The sequence below is a fragment of the Fopius arisanus genome, unplaced genomic scaffold (genome assembly GCF_000806365.1).
Source record: "Fopius arisanus strain USDA-PBARC FA_bdor unplaced genomic scaffold, ASM80636v1 scaffold00142, whole genome shotgun sequence".
NCBI classification, from domain to species: Eukaryota; Metazoa; Arthropoda; class Insecta; order Hymenoptera; family Braconidae; genus Fopius; species Fopius arisanus.
This window is the reverse complement of record NW_011887881.1, coordinates 196859-197305: the sequence shown is the minus strand read 5'-3', so window position 1 is coordinate 197305 and position 447 is coordinate 196859. Positions and strand designations below refer to the sequence as shown.

At 36.0% G+C, this 447-nt stretch overlaps 1 non-coding gene across 1 annotated transcript; it reads right to left on the bottom strand.

Moving 5' to 3' along the window:
- Window positions 1-369: 369 nt before the first annotated feature.
- On the bottom strand, window positions 370-443 carry TRNAM-CAU (transfer RNA methionine (anticodon CAU)). Its single transcript has one exon. It is a non-coding gene; the product is annotated as a tRNA-Met (tRNA).
- Window positions 444-447: the final 4 nt, after the last annotated feature.

The following is a 447-nucleotide window of genomic DNA, read 5'->3' as shown; positions in this document are numbered from 1 at the left end:
CTCTTTTTTCAATAATTGGTGCATTAATCATGGCAAAAGACAGATCAATATTCGTTGATAGCAGTCGAGAAAAAGTTTTCAATCACTTAGCAACTTATAATCGTGAACTTGTCTTCATCTATCAACTTCCTATGACTACTAATACCGTTTTCTTTTCCAAAGCTCTCCATTGGGAATTATCACAAATAGTGAAGAATACCCTTAAATCTCACTGAAATGATGGAAAAAAACAATAATAATTAAATAATAAAAATAATAATTCTATTTGTGACGTCATAGGAGTCGTTGGATAGGATTTGGATGAGGTACGAAGGGGAACAGGATAATTCTCCATATAATTTTTGCGAGAAAAATTACTGAAAAAATGGATAGTCCAGACCGGGACTTGAACCCGGGACCTTCCGATTATGCATCGGGTGCTCTCCCAACTGAGCTATCCGGCTCCTA